This window comes from Anguilla rostrata, chromosome 2 (genome assembly GCF_018555375.3).
Source record: "Anguilla rostrata isolate EN2019 chromosome 2, ASM1855537v3, whole genome shotgun sequence".
NCBI classification, from domain to species: domain Eukaryota; kingdom Metazoa; phylum Chordata; class Actinopteri; order Anguilliformes; family Anguillidae; genus Anguilla; species Anguilla rostrata.
Window position 1 is genome coordinate 46,863,743 of NC_057934.1, and position 343 is coordinate 46,864,085.

Below are 343 nucleotides of genomic sequence, written 5' to 3' on the forward strand. Positions count from 1 at the left end.
TTCCATACTCTTTCTTCGGAAGTTACCAGAATATCTGATTATGACATGCCCTTATATGTGCTTAAAATACTCATTTAGGACCACATATCCCATAGCATCATAGTGTAACCAAAATAAAATTATTTAACTATTGCATTTCGAACTTTCCCTGTGTTCAAGCGTAAACTTGGTTTACATGTTAAAATGGTAGCCTAGCTATAATAGTCTTCTGATATTGTATGCTTAACGTAACGCCCATGACACGTACTGTCGGTTGTAACTAAATGTTCTTGCTAACCAATTTGCATGCACATTGAGAGCGTTAGCTGTATAATAAATCGGGGTAAATCTAATATCCAAAAGT